The 22,494-nt window shown below is 34.7% G+C and overlaps 1 protein-coding gene across 4 annotated transcripts in view; it reads left to right on the plus strand.

Moving 5' to 3' along the window:
* The first annotated feature begins 19,584 nt into the window (after positions 1–19,584).
* flna (filamin A, alpha (actin binding protein 280)) overlaps positions 19,585–22,494 on the plus strand; it is a 55,031-nt gene continuing 52,121 nt past the window's right edge. For all 4 annotated transcript variants that reach the window (XM_087306871.1, XM_087306873.1, XM_087306872.1 and 1 more), the window contains exon 1: positions 19,585–19,838. The gene's annotated coding sequence lies outside the window, so the exon portion shown is untranslated. The remainder of the gene's footprint in view (positions 19,839–22,494) is intronic.

Consider the following 22,494-nt stretch of genomic DNA (forward strand, 5'->3'; position numbering starts at 1 on the left):
CTTAGCATAAGCTTTGCATTAGCAGAGCATTGCATTTGAGTATGTATCAAGGTCATAGTAAGCTGCTAGCGATAGATTTAGTAGAATAAGTTGACATACATGCAAACTTAGTTATAGTTAGTACATTGTCTTAAGGAGTCCATCAAATCAAACTGATACAGACATTGAAGAGTTTCACACAAAAGATCCCCTGATGCTGTGGATTAAATGTCATAATTTTGTAAATAATAATTTTTTACTTTTATAATGTGTTACTTGCACAACCTGATTATTATGCTTATCATGCTTTATATTGCTTTTTTATTTCAAAGTTTTTAAAAATATAATTTAATAGATCACCATGGACCAAAAATAATCTTTAAAAATGAACCATCACCTTAAATCAAAGTTTTACCTCTTAAAATATTGTTTTCTATTGCCATAATGCTTACTCAAATTCAATCATTCAATAAAGGGATAGTTGCTCACCCCAACATAAATATTCTGCCATAATTTACTCACGCTCAAGTGTTTCTCTCCACTGTCGAACACACAATGAGACATTTTGAAGAATGTTGGAAACTGAAACATCAATAGTGGGGAAACTGATTTCCTGTATTCTTATATCAGCATTCGTGATCAGCGAAACTCAAACAGAAGGAAGAAACGCAAACAGGTTTGGAAAAAGTAGAGGGTGAGTAAATGAAACTGAATTTTCATTTTTAGATGAACTATCTCTATACCGTTGCCTTACAGCAAGAAGGTCGCTGGTTTGCGCCCCGTCTGGGCTAGTTGGCATTTCTGTATGGAGTTTGCATGTTCTCCCTGTGTTAGCATGGGTTTCCTCCGGGTGCTGCAGTTTCCCCCACAGTCCAAAGGCATGTCGTCACCTTAGAATTATAAAGTTCTATCTGACATTTTTGTCAAATTTGAGTTATTGACATATTCTCATTAAATGACAACTTATGCACATGTATGGGATGTTTTTATAAGTTGTTTACATTTTAAAAAACAATAATTTTTTTATTAATATTTAAAAAACAAACGTCACACTCATACTCTTTGCTATAGAATTCAAAAACTTTGAAGGTCATTATCTCAAAATCATTCAGAAGGCAGATAGAAATTGTCCGTAGGTTGGGGATTAAGTGTTGGGCTAATTACCCACCTCATTAAAACTAGATGTTACAAAACACCAACATGGTGCGGCTAAATGCAACTTCAATATACAGTAAATGGCCTTGGGAGTAAGTAAGTACCCCTTTAATAGCAAAACTGTTATTATAAATATAACATACATTAATAACATCAATCAATCAATCAATCAATCAATCAATCAATCAATCAATCAATCAATCAATCAATCAGCCTTTATTTATACAGTACTTTAATACAACCAAGGGTGACCAAAGTGCTTTACACCAGTTAAACCAAATTATACAACACACCTAAAAAGCAGACAATGCAAAACAAAACAAGAAGTATCAATTAAAACATTAAAATGGAGAGAAGTGTCAGTACTGCCTTAAAAGCCAATTTGAACAAGTGGGTCTTAAACTTAGCTATAAAAAGTGGCAGGTCAGTGATTGTACAAAGCTCAGTAGGAAGGGTATTCCAAAGTTTAGGACCTGCCACTGCAAAAAAAGCGATCCCCCCACTGCTTTTATCTTGACCGTGGGACTTCTAACATAAGTTTTAATAAGACGTAGGGTTTCATGTTACAGTTTTTCTCAGTCTCTTTGGTGCATTTCTCACAACACTATTTACATTTGCACAACAGTTCATGCATTTCTCAGAACAATTAGTACAAACTGCAAAATCCAGCTGATAACAAAAGCGTGCCATTTGCTCAAAATGGAGAGTTCATTCCTCAAAAGCAAGTATTGATGCCAATGAAACTGTCAGTGTCATCAAGATGAAAAGTCCTGACACCATTGTTTATGAACAAGATAATCAAACGGCTTTGTCGTGTTTTCATTATGACAGTTTAGTCTGCACATTTTTTTCTAATGCAAAAAAAATTGGTGACACGTCTTGAAAATGCTCAAGACAGCACTTTCTACCATTTGCACAGCCATTTAAAAACTACAGTAAAGTCAGACATCACTGCATTTAGTGAGGTATCTGAGTACAAGACACTGAATATGTATGTTTCAAATTTTTACTGCATTTGCTCTTTGCAATTCTAATATATTAACAGCAGTGTGCAAAAGAATACACACACCCTTATTTACAACAAACATAAGCCTCCTTTGGGTAGAGCTGTGCACATCAAAACAATATTGCAGTAAATACTAGAACTGAACCTACAAACATACACAGGTCTTTAAACATTCATGAAATTGTTCAATTAAGAAGACATTTTCAGGAAAAAAAAAAAAGATTAAATAATTTTTTATAAAATTTACATTTGACAGATTTTGACAACTAGTTCAACATTTTTGTATGTAATGACTCAAGTAATGAAATGAGGACTATTAGTTTTATATGGAATGACTATTCAGCATTCACAAGTTTAATTCGCTTTGACTGACATGACATGTTATAAACAGCAGAGAGTTGTATGAAAGCAATTGATGCATGTCCACAAGCATTCACAATTTGTTTGTAGGAATGAGAAATTGCTACTGTGATGTGCACAAATGACTAATTGTTTTGAAAAATGCATAAACTGTTGTGCAAATGTAAATAGTGTTGTAAGAAATGCACCAAAGCGACTGAGAAAACACTGTAATATCAAAACAAATGTGCCCATAATGTAACCTGTTGCCTAGATAACTAAAGTTTTTAGACCTCAGACATAGCCTAATTACTTTAGTGACTCAAACCATTTCCTAGTTAACAGAATATGCACTAAAGTTGATCAACTACTGCCAGCACATTGTTTCATACGCACATGTTTGCGATATGCAATGCGCTTGGAGGCAGGGTGTGACGTAATGTGTGATTTGTCAAGCTTGCTTGCCTGTGCCTGTGCATCTGATAGCATTCTTAATATGGTCACACTTCCCAGCTGGAATGGAGTAAGAAAAGTGAGATCCTCAGACAGCATGACCCACGCTCTGTAGGTTATTGTGTCACACTGACCCCTCTGAACGTGTTTTGACAGTGACACAATCAGATGCCTGCAAGCTGGGAATGAATGATTACATGCAGATGATAATCCCTGACTGTCATTATCTCAATCCCTCAAGACATTAATGTCTGTTTTTGCTTCATGGCAGAATTGCGCATAATTTTTCACACTACAAAGCTTTCGCGCACTGTGATCTCAGCCAAAAAGTCACATTTTCATGCCTCGGGGGCAATTATTCACTGTTAAATTGTTTACATTTCCCTCTTCCCACAAAACTTTGGGATAAATGTAAGCAAAGTGAATCGGAGATGAACTGAAATCAAGATTCTGGGCTAAAACCAAACCAAAACCAAAATTGCTTTTGTTATATTATATAAAAAATAAAGATTACAATTAAACTTTCTCATAGTCTCTCCTCAAGAAAATATGTAAACATAAAAGATAAACATAGATAGATAGATAGATAGATAGATAGATAGATAGATAGATAGATAGATAGATAGATAGATAGATGGATGGATGGATGGATGGATGGATGGATGGATGGATGGATGGATGGATGGATGGATGGATGGATGGATGGATGGATAGATAGATAGATAGATAGATAGATAGATAGATAGATAGATAGATAGATAGATAGATAGATAGATAGATAGATAGATAGATAGATAGATAGATAGATAGATAGATAGATAGATAGATAGATAGATGAAGATTTTATATGTTTGCTGCTTTCTGCATATCAGAATTTCTGTAATCAGTATCTGTTCTTATTTTTGGCCTGTTTTCTTTTTCTCTGGCTCATTCCAATCTCAAAGATAGAGAGAGACAAGAATGGGCATGTATTGTATTGCCCATCAAGCATGATTCAGTCATATGCTCTGAAATATTCTTAGGCCACAGAGTAAAATTACAATAGGTGAAGAAGGTAAAACAAACAAACAAACAAACAAACAAACTAACTAACAAACATCTAAACCACATTACACATGTATTTTTTTTTTCATTCCAAAGGTGTAGAATTAGCATGGACTGAGGGGTGGTGTCCCCACCAATATCCACAAATTATTAAAATGTCCCCACCAATAATTAATCGCCTTTAAAATAAAATAGGGCTTTGTGGAAATTTTCCAGTCAGGCTTGCTATGTTCAAGACTCAGGTGAGACATAAGCAGACATAAGCAGCTACATTTCAAAGAAAAGTTTCAGTCACTTGAAGTCTATTCAACTATAATAGTAACCATGGATGTGCAATTTATAAAAAAATTGTGATTATGAAAAACAGCAATCAAGATCAAATGGTTATTGTCATATGCTGCCCCCCCCCCCTTCTAGAAATAATTTATTATGCATTTATTCCTTGTCAAAGTAAAATCATGTAACTTTACTTGCACCATAAGACATGCTTGATTTAATGTTGTTTTTATTACTATTTGTCATTCATTCATTCATTTTCTTGTCGGCTTAGTCCCTTTATTAATCTGGGGTCGCCACAGCGGAATGAACCGCCAACTTATCCAGCGTGTTTTTACGCAGCGGATGCCCTTTCAGCCGCAACCCATCTCTGGGAAACATCCACAAACACTCACTCACACACACACACTCGGACAATTTAGCCTACCCAATTCACATAAACCACATGTCTTTGGACTGTGGGGGAAACCGGAGCACCTGGAGGAAACCCATGCGAACGCAGGGAGAACATGCAAACTAAGGGATTACTAATTGTATTTGAAGTGTTTATCTATTTATTAATTAAAGATTATTTTTTAAAAGTGCGAAATAGTACATGTGCTGTTCTGTTTGCATGGTCACAGAAGGAAAAGAACAGGAACATGTAAAGTCATCTTTTAGCTTAAAGTGCATAATTGGCAATATTATATTTGCAAAAATGTGTTCAGATGTGGTGGTAAGTGATTATGCACAAATAAGCCCTTAGTAGACGGAAGTAATCTTTTAAGGGTTTGGTGGCAAATTAGGTCCCCACTAATATCAAAAGCAAATCTACGCCTTTGTTTCACTCAACAGCATAGTACTCACTAATACTTGTTTAGCCATTTTCATCTTCTAAATGCCTAAATTTGGTTCAGCAAATGAATCAGTTACTGAAACTGCTTTTGTTTTTATGCTAAGATGATTAAAAGTAACATTTAGACTGGTCAACCAGTCAAATTATAGTAAGTGCTTTACTGTTCGGAATACAAACATGAATTCCAGTGTGCTTCTTGAATATTTTGTGTTTCATAACTGAAACAACAGTAATATTTTGTGATGTGATGCTCCTATCTTTTTTATAGTCAATATACATATTGAAATTTAGAAAGATATATGAAATATTTATTCTTGCCACTGTTGTCACTTATTTAAAAATGATGCACACACTAATCCATTTAATTATATATTCATAATATGACCATTACATTTAAAAGCATAATAACAATAAAAAACAGTTATTTTACATGGTTCATTCCACTGTGGCAACCTCTGAAATAGAGACTAAGCCAACGTAAAATGAATGAATGAATGAAAATGTCACCATATTGATGTCTTAATCATATTTTTATAATATAAACACATCTTTGATGAGAACAAGAACTTAGTGCAAAACATTAAAAAATGTACCTGAAAGTTCCATGTCATCAGGTGTGCAATGTGTATTCATTCCTTCAGATGTTCAGTTATGTATTGTGTCATTCATAATTTGACATACTCAAGTAGACTTGAGGAGTTTAGATGCAAAAACCTCAACATGCCATCTGGAATGTGCTTCTAAAATGAACATTTTTATCAGGCTCCTACCTGTGGGTTCAATAATATCACTTTTATGGCATAGAATAAGCCCTTTTTATGGTCTTCAAAAGCAAAATAACTCAACATAAACAAAGGAGGCTGAAAAAAAATTATAATTTTAATGAAAATTTCAGACGGCACTTAGAGGTTTTTGCATCTGAACTCCTCACTTTGTACTAGTCAGAAAGCCACCATATATCACGCATGTAAATGTACTTATTGAGATGTTTAACCAATTCTGCCAAAAGCGGTTGAGGAGAATGATAGAATTGTTAGAGAAAGGCTTTTTCCTGCCAAAAACAGGACCGGCGGGAATGAGTTAATTGACCAATTGTGTGATATTTTTCTTCAGATACCTTAGGGAAAGACAAAGTGCTCCAAACTGCACATCTGCTGCCCTCCCAGAGCCACCATAAGACAGTGGTTATGCCAAGAGCTGCAAGCTCTATAATCACCAAGAAGCTCTTAGGTGTTTTATATTTTCATGCTACCAAAACCTGATGCCACTTCGTGTGGAGGAATGAGACGGACCCGCCAGGTGTGTCATTACTTATTAATTAGGTTGTATTTACTGATACCCACTAGTCACAATTTTTTCCAATGGAAGATGTAGATTAATAACAAATACCATTTGTGTTGCTAATATTGTGTAACACTCTGTATTTGACCCGCCTGTGCAATCAGAGTCACAATCCACATTTTCTGTTATGTGCGATGAAGAATAAAGCCGCAGTACAGAGCGCTGGAGCTGATGACACCCATTACACACTTCCAGAGCTTTCAACTCTGACTCACTCTGCTGTAATATCCTCTCAAACTGTAACAGATGGTACACACTCTCTTTCGCTGCCGTCAGACATGTTTGCTGGTGGGTGCCGATTTCTATAGGGAATATATGTTCAGATGTAAAAACCTTTAAGTGCCAAGAATTTTACTCTACAATGAATGAGCATTTTTTCTCAGCCTCGTATGTTTATGCTCAGTTATTTCATGTTATGACCTATTCTTTGCCATAAAAAGTAAAATGAATGAATCAAGACATAGGAGCTTGAGAAAAATGCTATTATTTGAAGAACATTTTAGATGCCACTTAGAGGGTTTTGCATCTAAACTCTTCCCAACTTTGTGTTTCCTCAAGGACTAATATAACATAAAATCCACAAATATCACAGAATGCATATGTCAAACTAAAAATCCATTAAGAAAAAATCATTATTTGCCCTATAACTGCCTCATATATATATATATATATATATATATATATATATATATATATATATATATATATATATATATATATATATATATATATATATATAAAATAATAAATAAATCCTTGTCATCAGTCAGGTCAGCTGAATAGGTAAATATGTCAATTGAAGGCCACCCTGTAAAACAGACTGGAAATCTTAAAACTATCTCTAAATAAAATCTTAAAAATATATTTTCATGGCAACATATGCTGGTAATGTCTAAAGCAGAAGAGTTAATTCATACATTAATGACCTCAAGACTACATTGTTGTCATGTTCTCTTCAGTTTAGATGGCTCAAAGATGCAGTTTAGTGTTTTTGTAAAAAAAATTATAAACAAATAATCAAATAGGCTACTCAATAACAAACAGCTACAACCTACTTACAGTTGAAGTCAGAATTATTAGGTCCCCTTTGAAATGTTTTACCTTTTTAAATATTTCCAAAATGCTGATTAACAGAACAAGAACATTTTCACAGTATGTCTGATAAAATTTTTTCTTCTGGAAAAAGTCTTATTTGTTGTCTTATGAGTTTTTAAAGCAGTTTTATTATTTTTTTTAAATATCATTTTAAGGACAAAATTATTAGCCCCTTTAAGCAATTTTTTAAAATATTTTTTTCATCTACAGAATAAACCATTGTTATACAATAACTTGCCTAATTACCCTAACCTGCCAAGTTAACCTAATTAATCTAGTTAAGTCTTTAAATGTAACTTTAAGCTGTATATAAAAAAATTATCTTGAAAAATATCCAGTCAAATTTTATGTACTTTTATCATAGCAAAGTTAAAATAAATCAGTTATTAGAAATGAGTTATTAAAACTATTATGTTTATAAACGTGTTGAGAAAACATTCTCTCCATTAAACAGAAAATGGGGGAAAAAATAAACTTTGGCTTAATAATTCAGGGGGGCTAATAATTCTGACTTCAACTGTATGTAATCATATATATATATATATATATGTCAAGGCCAAATATAAGACTTGTCTGTGAGTATAAGTCAAGTATACCGTAGTGCAATATTACAGTTTTTCTCAGTCGCTTTGGTTCATTTCTCACTACACTATTTACCTTTGCACAACAGGTCATGCATTTCTCAAAACAATTAGTCCTTTGTGCACATCCTAGTAGCAGTTTCTCATTCCTTTCAGCAAATTGCAAATGCTTTCGGACATGCATCAATTGCTTTCATTCAACTCTCTGCTATTTATAACATTATCATTTGCTTATGTCATGTCAGTCAAAATTGACTAAACTTGTAAATGCTGAATAGTCATTTCATATAAAACTAATAGTCTTCATTTCATTACTTGAGTCATTACATACAAAAATGTTGAACTAATTGTCAAAATCTTGCAAGCTAATTTTATAAAAAAATGTTTAAATCTTTATTTTACTGAAAATGTCTTCTAAATTGAACAGTTTTATGAATGATTTACAGACCTGTGTACTGTATGTATGTTGGTTCAGTTCCAATATGTTCTGCAGTATTGTTTACAGTTGTGCACAGTTCAACCCAAAGAAAGTTTATGTTTGTTGTAAATAAGGGTGTATTTATTCTTCTGCACAATGCTGTAAAAAAAATCAAATTGTAAAGAGCAAATGCAAAAAAAAAGTGAAACATACATATTCAGTGTCTTGTACCAGATCCACTCACTAAATGTAGTGATGTCTGACTTTACCGTAGTTTTCAATTGGCTGTGCTAATAATATATAGTACTATCTTGAGCATTTTCACAACGTTTTACCAAAATCTGACTTTTTTGCATTGAAAAAATGTCCAGAGTAAACTGACATAATGAAAACATGACAAAGCCATTTGATTATCTTGTTCATAAACAATGGTGTCAGGTCTTTTTATTTTGATGATACTGACTCTTTGATTGACATTAATTGATTGACATCTTTTGATTGAATACTTGCTTTTGAGGAATGAATTATCCATTTTGAGCATGTGACGCGCTTTTGCAGGTTATCAGCTAGGTTTTGCAGTTTGTACTAAGTGTTTTGAGAAATGCATTAACTGTTGTGCAGAAATGCACAGGTGTTGTGAGAAACGCACCAAAGCGACTGAGAAAAACTGTAAGTATACTTCTGAGACGTTAAGTACATTTCAGAGAAGTATTCAAAATAGACTGAAAGTGTATTTGATTAGTTTTAGTTTAAAAGAATAGCACAATTGAATTGAAACTTCTTTTTCGTAGTCGTATATTAGTCCATATAACCTTTATCATGAGGTTAACATACAGCAGTCACATGAATGCAGTCCATATCCATCTAGATCATTGACCTACACTGATATATCAATAGGATGAAGACATATTATCACTAAAGACCTTGCTTACGAGATAAGACAGACTCTCAACACAACTGGAAGCTACACAAATTACCATTCGTAAGTTTTGTATGACCCACTCATTGAGCACAAGGCCACTGGTTAGCTATTCGTTTGCCACAGAGGAGAATTCATCCTTAACTGAGATTGGTGTCTTACAAAATGGTTTTCTCCTTTTCTGTTACCAAATGGAGTTTTGTTTCCTTGCTACTGTTACTTTTAGCTTATTTAGTTGGATTTGATGGAGTTGCCTAACATTTGAGTTCTTCAACCCTGACATACAATATGCATTGAACTGACTAGATCTGGAAAATGGCAATCCTGCCTTTTGTAAAATGGTTTAAAGTTGAATTAAAGAAGGGCTAAAATTGTACTAGTTTGCTTATTTATTTCTGTAAAGTTGCTTTAATGTAAATGGACGATGACAAAGTGCGGATCCAAATGCAGGGTTTATTTTTGAGAGAATGGTTAGGCAAGCTAAGGTCAAAACAAGAGCAAACAGATATACAGTATACGGGCAATCCGGAGTTGTGGTCAATAAACAGGCAGATGGTTAGTACAGGCAGGAAGCAGGCAATGTAAAAAAACAAACCAGACTCATGTTTACAATCAGTAACAAGACTCAGCAAAGTTTGTGTGTTTGTATAAATAGTCCAACTAATAAGTCTTTGAGCAGCTTCACCTGTGTGAGTGTAATCAAACAGGATCAGGAACCGGTGTGTGTGTGTGGTGCATGATTGGAACTTATAGTTCTTGAAATGGCAGATTTGGAGTCTGTTAGCGATCTGTGTGCATATCTGCACAGGCTGGATTGCTGTTTACCGTGACAATTGCTTTGACACAATCTGTATTGTATAAATGATGTGTTATCATAAAGTAGCCTATTCATCAAAACCTGCAAATGTTTCTTGGACCTCATGAATATAGGTTATACCGCATGTCATATTATTCATATATAATTCTGTTTGATCAAATTTGAAATATATGTTGCATGTATATATGACTTATTTGTATATCTTTGAAATCTAAACGTTAACTTGTATTTTAAATATATAAATTGGATTTACATATTTAAATTAGAAATTAGATCTGCTTACTGCTCAGTAGAGTAGGCTATGTGTGTCAGAGAAGCAAGTGATTAAAATATACCTGTCAACATTTGGTTATAAACATACGAGATACACCCCCCAACAACGGTTACAACGGTGGGCCACTTTAGGCATTTATGCGGCACTGGTGGTATTTCTTCGGCCCAGACAAAATGAATGTGAGCCTTATGTGGACCATCTGTACAATGGCAAAGGGTTGCCAAAGACTCAAATTCATATAGGGGCCATTTAAGGCAAAGATTTGGCACTGATGGCAAAATGTAAACCGAATGTGAGCCCAAAGTGGCCCAAGTGGAAAATGATAAATTTGGCCCAAATGACAGAGGACAAATGTGGGTCACACTTGGCAAAATAGTGGCATAGTCTTTTAAGAGTAATCTGGGTCTAAACTTAACATCACACATGTAGGTGCAAATGTGGCCCAGTTATCTTAAGACATATGTGGGCCACATTTGGCGAATATTTTGGCACAGTAACCTCTGGCTACTGCTGCTGTGAGCCTAATGGGGCCCGGAGAAGATATGGAAACTGTGGCCTAGTTATCTTTAAACATGTGTGGGCCACTTTTGCCAAATATTCGGCACAGTAAGATATGGTTAATGTGGATTTGAGCCTATAGTGGACCAGAGAAGATATGACAAATGGGGCCCAGTTATCCTAAAACTAATGTGGGCCACATTTGGCAAATATTTGGCACAGTTAGCTCTGGCTAATGAGGCTGTTAGCCTAAAGCGGCCCAGAGGAGATTAGGCTAATAGCCCTGAACCTCTTAATAAAAAAATATTTTGGGCTGCGGTAACTTTTAAGAACTTTGCTTGAAAAGTTTGTTCATTACAGCAAACAAAATGAAGTGAGGCACAATCTGTGATGAAATAATATAATTCACTGATGTTTACCAATGTTTTATCCAATATTAGAAGTAATAGGCCAGATTTGGGCCAGAATAAAAGCAAACTGTGGCCTAGAATAGGGCCAGTTCTGGTTCATTTGGTTGAAATCTGGCTAATATGTGGTATTGCTTTGGCTTATTTGTTGCCCAGATCTGAAAAACAGGAGCGGACTGCCCTAGCCATTATTCCATTCATTATGTGGTCCAGATGTAACTGTCTGGTGTGGGCTAGATCTGGGCCAGAATAAAAGCAAACCGTGGCCTAGTATAGGGTCATTTTAGGTTTATTTGGTTGAATTCTAGCTGATATGTGATATTGTTATGGCTTAATTGTGGCCCAGATCTGGTAAACAGGAGCAGATTGCCCAAGTGCCATCATTCAATGTGGTATGTGGGCCAGATGTAAGTGTCTGGTGTGGGACGGATTTGAAACAAATGAATTGTGCTAGCTGGGTGGGGAGGAAAATAACCTCAAATGATAGAATACAATACAAACATTAAAAATATATAAATAAAATAAAAACTTTTGCCTATTAAAATCAATTTCCTGATCACATCATTGTTATCTTACATGTCAAAGTGTTAAAAGTGTTTTCATTTTTTTACTTGAATTATTTAGCGATTCCTCCGCGTACCACTAGAGCCAAGGGGAAAGGGTAGGGGTGAAAAAATAAAATTGGGATTGGGCCTTACACTTAAATCCTAAAATAGTTGTTATTTATTGGTTAACTATCAATTTAAGAACTCAAATCCCTTCTCTTATGAAAACATTTGTTTAGATTATATTTAACTTCATCATGAAAAGTACAAGTGAAATGCAAAATATCTAATAATTAGAAGTGAAAATAGCAATATGTTATGTTAAGTTATGAAGAAGAAAAGCTCAAAGGAAAAACAAAGCAAACTTTCATAATTCTCACCAAATATGTCTTGATCTTCAAATTGACATATTTTTATGCAGTTTCATATCATACCAGCATCAGTTAGGAAGTGTTTAATCTTGCTAGACGTTGTTATACAAGAATTGTGTCTGAAATAAATCAACACTCTCATTGCGGTAGACAAAAGTAGACAAACCCTCCTGAAACTATGGTTTCATATGATTTTACAATTATCCACATGTCTCTCTTAAATGTAAAAAAAACAAACAAAAAAAAAACAAATAGTTCATGTTCTAATGTTGATTTTTGCCTGATTTGTTGACATTAAATCAAACCAAGGACAAAAAGTGTAAAGGTCTGACTCTGACAAATGAGCTCAAGTAATGGCTGAACTGAGGTCACTGTGAGCTTCTGAGAAAAGTATCAGAGAAAAGTATTTAATGAATGTGAAACCTACAGATAATGACAGTTTTAATAAAAAAACATTTGAGTCAATTAATAAACTGTCCCTCAGTTTGCACATTCATTTACCATGTAGCAAACGTTTAATGATAAGCAAATGAAGACAATAAAAGCAATTAAAATAAACAAAAGAGCAAGTCGTAGTTAGTCTCACACATTTATTGAATAAAAATCTTACTTAGGACATAAAAGCCTGGGTACCAAACCAGTTTACTGATTGGCAGACAAAATATTCTTAGGAGCTGGAAATCAGAAGATACCCCTTCCCGTCAAGAATGGGAAGCAAATGGACAAGCTAAACCTATACTATAAAAATGGTCCAACCTGTTTGGAAATGGAACAGTAATAAATGTGTGAGAAATATACTGATTGTGACAGTGTAAATGTGATATGGTTTTGACTTACCTATTCATTTTTTAACTGTATTTTATTTAAATCTTTTTCCTCATTATAAAAAATGGAGGCTTTAACCATATTTGATGATAGCCAAGCCAGGACCTTAAAGTCGCAGTAAGGGAATAGTTTGGTTTGGGTTTGTTAATAGGGTAAAATGTTGATTTTTTACAGAGTTGTATTATGTATTCCATTCTAAAATTTGCCTGAGAATCAACAAAAATGTTAATCACAAAGACATCTTCCTTAGAGGATTTTCTTTCTGGTTTTGGCTTATATCCAATCCATTCATTCATTTATTTTCTTTTCGCTGTTTTTTTTATGCAGAGGATGCCCTTCCAGCTGCAACCTATCTCTGGGAAACATCCATACACATTCATACACTACGGACAATTTAGCCTACCCAATTAACCTATACCACATGTATTTGGACTGTGGGGAAAACCGGAGTACCCGGAGGAAACCCACGCAGACGTGGTGAGAACATGCAAACTTCACACAGAAACGCCAACTGACCCAGTCAAGGCTAGAAACCAGCAACCTTTTTGCTGAGGCGACAGCACTACCTACTGAGCCACTGCTTCACCCCATATCCAATCCAAATATCTAAAAAAACAACTTAAATCAATAACTAAAAATGATCGTCGTTTACAGAAAATTTGTCAAAATTAAGTTTTCCCTTAAAACAAGTAAAGTATTCTGAATCTGAACAATATTAATTGATCATCTGAAAAAGAATTATTTGCTTACCCCTAAGAAAACAGAAAACAAGACACTTATCTAGAAAATGCTGTTTTTCTTCTTTTTTTATTTTTAGATTAGAAACAAGACAAAACCTCAAAGTAAGAAAATATGTTTGCAGTGTTTTAAGTAATTACGTTAGTCTTGATTGTCTCATCTTTCATACAAAGATATTCTATCAGACAGTTTTTGGGTTTTTATACAGACTGTCCTCTGTATGATATGACTTGAACCTCTCAGCACAGTCCTTGAAGGCCGTCAACATCAACTTATAAAAACACGAAGACAATGAACAGGAAAACAAGAGACTCTGCTCTTTTCAAAAAACAAACTTGTTTTCTTTGAATGTTCGTGCATGTGGATGTCTGTAGTTTTAACTGGATATGCTTAATATATGAGATGTAATTCTAACAGTATAAAAACATTTTAATATGGACAGGATTATGATCACAAATGTACTCCTCAGGGAAACTAGTCTCATTCTAAAAAGCTTAAAGGCTCATTTTTGTTCTTTTGGGCTCATTTTGCTTCTGGATGTCAGAATGGCAGTGAATCACAGCTATCATGCCTGTATTTCAGCTAATACAGTTAACAACAGGACTCTCTGAACCTCCATAGATTGTATCCATCCTTCCACAGAGCCACACGTTCCTGTGGAAAACATGCCGTATCTTTCACTACAGCTTCCTGTGTTAACCAATTACACCCAGAAACGGATGGGTCACAACAGGCCCTTCTTTCTCAGCCCTTCTCTTTTTATCTTTCAATAGTTATGCATTTAATACTTGCTTAATTTTAACTTTAAATAAAATGTCATTAAAACTGTTACTCTAGCATCTATCTTACATGAAAAATGTCTAATGAATCTCACTCTGAATAAAAAAAAAAATTATCTAAAAGTGTTTTCCTCTCATTCTTCTGTCTTTGAGAATAAATTGCACTTTTCTTACATACAAACAAAGGAATGTAGACAGAATTCTTAGGATTACAATGGGAACATGTAAGCTTTTCACATAATTTCTTTTCTTGCTTCTCCTTGATCTCTTTGCCTGTTACTGTACTAATTCTGTGTTTACTGTCCATAAAACTGAGCACAATATTTTATTAGCCCATATATAGACTCCATTTCTGGCAATGACATCATTTTTCCTGGTCTGTACAGTCCACTGAATGAGTTCGCTACCATCTCTTGTGTGCGTAGTGAACATGTGTTTTGTTGTTTACTTGTGATTTTTATATTTTGGGTCTTTCCTGATACCCACACATGTGGTCATTGGACTTGACCACTTGTCTAGTTGACGTATTTCCTGTATTTGGTACAGCTGTTCAAGTGAGTGTGAAAACTACATACACTACCGAATTTTTCGCAAGTGCAAATGTTCAGCTTTTAGCACACTCTCATTGTGTAAACATAAATACACTGAGTTTATTTCTGTTCAACATCTTGTCTAAATTTTATTTACTGGCTTAAATGAGTGTGGTTTCAATAGTAAAAATGGTAAATTTGCTACAGTAATAATCTGTAGCACCATAGTTAACACTAATTAAGCTGTAGAACTAAAAAATGCAAAAATAGTTTCATACCAGCAGCCTTTAGACATTTGAATTAGGCATAGACTAAAGCAGAGGTGTTTCTCTGACTCGATATTTTACACTTTATCACACTTAAACACCTAAAGTGATTATTTATTTATTTATTATTGTTTTATTTTTAGTGTTTTGTAGGTCTATGTTTTATGTGTTTATGTCCATTTGTTGTTGTCACTATCTAAGTTTTTTTGTGTTATGAAATGTGGACTCTTGACTGCAAACCAAATCTCCCTTCAGATATAAATAAAATAACTTAACCTAACATATAACCTATATACAGCAGATAATCGTAAATTGGCTTTCCGAGAATTCCCTGCATTAAAATAAAATTTTATTGACATTATTATGATTCTCTTTAGTTTTTTATATTATCAGTATGCACTTTAGAGTTTTATGTTACATCTAAATTTAATAAATAATCTTTATTGCATTACTTCCATCTTATGTGTTTTACCATGATGGTGTTCAATCATTGTGTGAATGACACTGAACGCCTTCTGTATATTAGTATGTTTCTCTGCTTAGTATGTTGACTGCTTATTGTTGTGTTTCTGGCTGAATAACAAAAGAATGATGTCTAGATGTTAGTACTTTAAAGTTTTTTAGATATTAGTATCACGATTATTTGTTTTTTGGATTTCTATAACTTAGTGTGCCCCAAAACAGTGACAAAATTCACATTTAGAAGATATAAAAACTGATATAAACATGTATTGCTTGTAGTTTGTCACGTCTGCCCAAATGGATCAACCGTTTTGGTTAAGATTACGTCAAACATTGAAAAAAAAAGCATATTTCAAAGCACTTCACGAGATCTTTAAAACATTGGTATATACTGTAAATTAATGAATGATGGTAATTTTCTGTAATATTTTATTTTAAAAATGAACAGTAACATTCTGGCAGCTACAGCTGCTATTTTCCCCCATAATTTTTTTTACAGATTTCTTTAGAGTGTATTGTTTCTGTATATCTTCTGTTGGCTTATGCAATCTTTGCTTTGTTTCTTAAGCAATCCTCAAATCCTTGCCTTACACAGATTTCTGTATTGCTTCATGCCTATTTTTATATTTAATACTGCACTCTAAGAAAGATCATCAACACATGCAAAAGCAAGTCTTCACAAGTGATCAGACTTGGTTCTGCATGTTTAACCTACTTCACCTCCCGGGATGTTTTGCTAGGCTAAAGCACCTGGTGTTTGAAAGATATTGCACTATTCTCTTTTCTCTTAGACTCCCTGCCTTGTTGACAACTTGTCTTTGCATATGGCTATTTTCATTACTCCTCGTTGATGCCTCTTTGCTTTTCTGTCTAGAGCCGAATTGCTGCCAGAAGATCTCTCTGCCTGTCTTGTCTTGATCTAGGTTGACTTGATCACACTTGTGGGCAATAAAAACGCAGACAAATGAACACCTATTTTTATATTTATGTTCCATCAATTTATGAACATTTTACCATTAACTGTGTTTCTTTGTATAAGAGATTGGAGGAGAAATAGGCAGTACAAGAATCAAATCCCACATAGGCCAAATGATACCTGGTTTTAGACTGCTGGATTTAGTTAAAGGTGTAGAGGGGGTAATGATGTCATCCTGCCCCAGGGGTCTCCGATAAATTACGTGGTTACAGCTGGTCCCCTGTCTTTCCCTTTATGGAATGAAGTCCTGGGAATGTTTGCAGTCAAAGACAGTTACCCAAGGGAGGTTGTCTACAGGAGGTTTTATTGGTACCAAGAGGGTTATAGAGTCACACAGACAGGCCTGTACTGGGCCGTTATAATACCCGGCTGAAATAAAAGTAATGCATTAAACAGCAAACTGTGCATCTTTAAATATTACAAGGTGATCCTTAAAGCCTTGGCTCTTTTAAGCACTTAATCATTGTTGATTGAAATGAGCAAATCGTCCCAGAAGAATGTGAAATAATGTTTGTAATTAATTGTATATCACACACTTTTGGTCAGAAATATCCCAATGCCACAGCTTTTATATCATGACTATAATCTGACACAGACCTAACCCTAAGTGAACGTAAATGTGTGTATATTGAAAGATTAGAAGTTAAATATGATGATTTTCTGTAAACAAAATAGTAAGGACTTCAAATGTCCTCAAGTTTGTTTTCGACATAGTTGCACTATCTGTGAGGAGAGTTTTCAAAGAACACTCAAACACACACACACACACACACACACACACACACACACACACACACACACACACACACACACACACACACACAGAATACAGGATGAATGGTCTCACCAGGACACTCATGACACATTTACACTGTGCAGGCTGGATGAAACCCAGTGTGACGTTTGTGTGAGAAACGTTTTTTGTCTTATAGTGTGCGTTTACACTTCAGTTCTCCTGGTTCTTTTTGTCTGTATCTATACATTTAGTCCTGGTTTACTGAGCATTCACACTGTCTTTAGTAATATGGAGCATAAAAACTATTTTTGTGGCATACATTTGAACTTATTGAACATCCAAAAAATTGCTAAAAGCATTTTAATGTATATTGTTTCTGCACACACGTGATGCTGTTTTTATCAGCATAGGGAGCAGCTGATAAAATGTGAAAATGAGTCAAAACAGTGTTGGAAATTCCTTAGTCACACACAAATGAAGATCTGCTACAAGATGACAAGTTTTCTACTAGGGCTGCACGATATTGGAAACATCTGATATTGTGTGTTTTATTTTTTTGCGATAAATATTGCAATGAATACAGTTTCAGAAGTTGGTTTGAACAGCTTTATTTGACGGTTTTCTGGGAGTCTAACAGCATTCTGATATACTGTGAGAAACTGATTAATCACAAAACAAAAAAAACAAAAAAATGCTTTTCTTACTTTGTTTCTAGTCCAAAAACACAAAAAAATTCTTAGACCAAGTAAAACAAAATGTTTAGTTTTCACCGTCAGAAGAAATAAGTGAAAATTTGTGGTAATTTATTTTTTGTGGAACTTTATTTTTTATTTTGTGGTAAATTATCTGCCAGTGGGGTAAGTGAAATAATCTTGTTTTCACTCTGAAATGTAAAAAGATAAAAAATTAACAAAAACATTTTTTGTGCATAAATCATACAAATTTCATATAAATACAGTAATTAAATACAATTTTCTGGCTCCTATAGTCAGCTATAATTCAGACTAGACATTGCATATCTTGCGATGTGACTGGATGCACACATTGCGATATTGATGCTGAAACGATATATTGCGCAGCCCTATTTCCTACACCTTTATTATATTGTGCTGTTCAATATCATGATGAAAAAACAGGTACACTGTAAAAAGTAATGTTTTATGAGATCCAAAAGCTGGCCCTAAAAGTAAGTGGGGTGTATCCTCCCGTCCCCCTGGTTGCAACGTCCCTGGGTTTCAACTATTTTTAATTCTACAGTTTGACTGATGAAAAATTAAGATGACTTTAAAAGTTCTGATATGCTTAAGCAACAATAATTGTTTTACAGTATGAGCATTCTCTTTTTATATTTGCGTCTTGCATCCTGTTATGCATCCTTTTGGTTTGTTTAGATGTCTTTGGTCTGTATTGTGTTCAGTCATACTGCCAGAGTTTATTTGAAAGCCACCAGTGTTCACTTTTCAGTCATCTCTGTCTGCTTGCTCTGTGTGTTTGGATGGCAGCATTCACTGTTATTCCAAAACATTGAATGCTGCCATCTAAACAATAGGCAAGCTGGCAGAAAACAGGCTGTAAGTTTCAATCTAACATCATTTGAAAAGCTTCCCCAGGTTTTGGGAAGTAAAACAGTAAAACGCAACTCACGAAAAAAAGCAACTGGAAAAAGAAACAAAAGACAACAGAGAGTAAAGAGTCTGTAGGAATTGTTTTGTTAGACGATGTAAAACTACATTGCATGTATATTATTAGTTTAATATCTGCAGCTCTTTGTCGAGCAGCAGCCGTGTTCAGGCATCAGCAGCAGCAGATGGAGGAGCAGATACAGAACAGGGTGACATCATACCTTTACAATCCGAAGGCGCGGCCGCCGGTATCACGTCAGCTCCAGCAGAAGAGTAAACCCCCCTCTTTGATACTTTACCAATTAAGGTTCTCGCATTAAGACCACAGAGGACAGAAGGAGGCAGAAAAGACTAAGGGGTGTCTCTAGTGTTTTTCTCGAGTTCAGCGAACAAGCCTTTCCTCCAGGGACACTCGTCCGGTCCGGGAGGGTCGTGCAGTGAGGTTTCTGCTCTGTGGGACAGTGAAGTTCACTCTCTGCTGCCCGTGCCACACGCAAACCCAGAAGAGACACAGCGACGTAAGAGGTATACTTCAAGACAAGCAGCAAAAAGTAAGTTCACGTCTGTTCATCAAAGTTGCAAATCAAACCTCTATTAAAAGCTGCGAGGCATGTTTTGTCTTGCATTAAGTGCTGGTGTAACGAGCAGCCTACGTTTTGTTCGGTTTTGCAGTCAAAGCTAAACTGAAAAGGGTTAAAAATTTAAAAAATCACAATGACGCAAACTTTCAAAACATAACGTATTGTGTTCTGCGCATGTTTAAGTAGCGGTTTGGGTGTTCCGCGTGCAGTATATGCTGAATAACTGCATGTCATGTACAGCGTAGGCTCTTTTAAGTCCAGTAACCTGTTGTTGAGTACCTATGAGACTAAGATAAAACAAAACAAGCTAACAATATTTTATATAACACAATATACAGTAGGCGTAAATACATTTTTATGGACATTATTGGGTTTGTCTGTATGCCAAAATGTATACGTATTTAATTAATACTGCATATTATGCTGTCATTGACGACATTAAATCTCTGCGGAGGATTTCATCACTTAGTAATCTTATTTAGGCCTCCTCACCAAATAAGGGAAAATATGGAAAGGTCCGCGCGTCTTCATCCTTTGATGTTACAGTTGCGCGCGCCCCCCCATGATCAAGGAGAAGCTTGCATGCAACATCGCGACCATCGCGACCTCACCTGGATGACAAGATATGTGTAACACTGGGTTTTGCAGTAAAATCGCGCACTATTAAAAAAAAAAATGAGAGTATGTTGTCACAATTGATATGTTTTGAGTAAAATGTCAAATTGAGTGTCTGTTTAATCTAGTTTTTGATATGTGTATAGCTACTTATTTCATAAATATGGTTCTAAACTAGCCTTCAAATTGATTTTGCAGTAATATTAGTAATTGTTACATTGATAATTTTACATCTCTTTACGTTGTCGTTTTCTTTCACCTTCCCCATTTGTCTGCAAGAAATATTTAATCATTAAAAACATAATGAAATTTAGTACGATCAATTATTGCATTATTTTTTTAAAAGACAGTTCAGAAAATAAGTGTGTTGTTTCATTTTTGCAGAAATATATCTGTTACACTTAATAAAATGGCTATTTACCCATCATTTAAAAAGTAGATAAAATTAGATAAGAGTAAAATTGATGGATTTTTTTTGATGAGTAATTAAAAAATATTATATAATATGATGTGGCAACATGCCCCACTTTTAGTCAGCCCATACGCAAAAGACTGTCTTTTTTTCCAGGGCAACAGTGGTCAAAATGTGAAGTTAAGGTATATGCTTAAATTAATTGCTACACGTAAACAGAAGGAAAGTATCTTACCTCTTGCAGTCTTATAATTAATTTAATTTTTTGAATAATATACAAAAGAGTTTAGCATCTATTTTTTATTTAATTTCTGTACATACTGCAGTACTTGCAAAGCCACATCCTGTTGATGCACAAGAATGAAACTCTTTTTTACAAAAGTACCCATCATGCCATGCTCCTGCTCAGTGTAATCTGTGCTTTTCACTGATGCAGATGAGATGCACTTCAGCCTTTGCGGTTAACAGCCAGTATGTGGGTAAACCACATGAGCGTGACTGAGTTGAAGTGTCACATGCCAACATCACTTCTCCATCCTGACTAGTATCTGTCCTCAAATGAACTCAGTGTTCAAAGTTAAATTATTTCAATTATCTCAATTTTATCTCATGTTTGAAAACATATACACTAACGTATGTTTAATGTTAAACATATTCTTATGTAGAGATCATGTTTTGATGATATAAAACTACTTAAATGTAACTAATTGCCTTCTCCCAGATATCCAGATAAATTCACTGTTGTCAGATGCAGTGAGTTAGTAGTCTTCTGTCTTAAGGAAGATTAGAGAGTTTAGCTCAGTGTTCCTTTCAACTATGTGTCTTAAACCTTAACATATTATTATATTTGGCTGCTACATATTAGAACATTTTTTTTCTAAAATAAGCAAATTAGAAAAACACTTTTTGTGCAACCTTTGTGTAATTAAGAATAGGGTAAAACCATCCCTGACTCTTCCTGGAAAGCAGGGGCTGACTTCTGTGATTTGGGGGCGGCCAGCCCACCAAATATGTGCTCTTTTTTGCCTTTTATAACCCTTATTTAGCACTCTCTCCATCTATTAATTTGGATTTTATTTTCCATGTCACCATTGGTTTATGTGATGTAAATCCTTGTTTATTGATTGACTATTTGATTGCCAAATCTGTTTCATCAATATCAGATTGGGGTCTCCTGATTCCTCAGTGACTGCTTTTTTTACTTATTAGTTAGGTTTGCCACTTCTGTTTTTTAGTGTTATTCGTTTAAAATAAAATAAACTACAGAACCTGCTAATTCAGACGATTTCTGTTCATCTGATGATAAACGGAACTTGAAATGCTCTTCAATTTTTACTAGCTAAGCTATCTTTAAGTAAAAAAACGTAAAACCAGCATGTCATGCTTCACATCTCCTGCAGATGACGCCAGAACACAACATGGGCACAGCTGTAGGATACTGGCATGTTCTGAATGCTTGTTTGTTCTTCCTTTGTTTCTGAGCAACTGGCCTATTTACAGTTGGACTGGGTTGTGGACAATATAATTTCACATGAGATTTGAGAAACAATAGTGCATTAGTGGTTTTGGGTTATATATTGCAAGAACTAGTCGTGAATA

Source organism: Danio rerio, chromosome 23 (genome assembly GCF_052040795.2).
Source record: "Danio rerio strain M-AB ecotype USA chromosome 23, GRCz13ab, whole genome shotgun sequence".
NCBI classification, from domain to species: domain Eukaryota; kingdom Metazoa; phylum Chordata; class Actinopteri; order Cypriniformes; family Danionidae; genus Danio; species Danio rerio.